Source organism: Leishmania donovani, chromosome 13, assembly GCF_000227135.1.
Source record: "Leishmania donovani BPK282A1 complete genome, chromosome 13".
NCBI lineage: Eukaryota > Euglenozoa > Kinetoplastea > Trypanosomatida > Trypanosomatidae > Leishmania > Leishmania donovani.
The window spans coordinates 604,604-605,418 of NC_018240.1; positions in this window are offsets into that span (position 1 = coordinate 604,604).

Here is an 815-nt window from a genome sequence, read left to right on the forward strand (position 1 = left end):
ACAAAGAGAACCGTTGGGTGAAACGACACACGGGAAAGAAAGCTTGGTGAATGCCATCCTTTGTGTGCATGTGTTCTTAATGTGGACGGGGGGGCAGGATATGGGCAAGGGTAGTTTCACCTACGTAGGCAAGCACCAAGACGAACGGGAACAGGGCAATACTAGCAACCGAAAGTCGGGGCTGTACACACAAAGACACACACACAGAGAAGGAGCGAGTGATGGGTATTCATAACTATTCTGACTTCTTTTTAATCTGCATGCTCATTCTGCGCCCGCAACAATGCTGGGCCACCCCACCGTGCTATCACCGGGCCCAGCGCCCACCCTTCGTGCTGACGGACAAGGGCTGTGCTCGAGCTGTGCCGCAGAAATCCACCAGTAGCCATCATGACGCTTGCGCCCACTGCTGTCAAAGACGTGCAGATGCAAGAGAGGGAGGAGTACCCCACGCCGCCACAGACTCATGGCAGCGTCCAACCTGCCGAGGCACATGCGGGGAAGCCATCCAGGCGCACGCCCCTCATGACCTCGGCGGACGTGGAAGATGGAGACAGCGTCCTCCGCACCCCCAGACAACAGCGCCGTCCTGAAGCTGGCCGCGTGAGGCGCAAAATGCGAGCACCGCGCGCGCGCTGCCAAGCACAGCTTGCATGGTGCCTCACGCCCAGACAAGGCATCGAGAGGTGAGAGGAGCACGAATGATGGACGGAAAAGACGCGAAGAGATCCACACCAATCAGCCCAAAGGTGCATGCGCGCGAAATACGCGGCATCTCCCACGTCCGACCGGGTGGGCTGATGAGGCACAGGCGC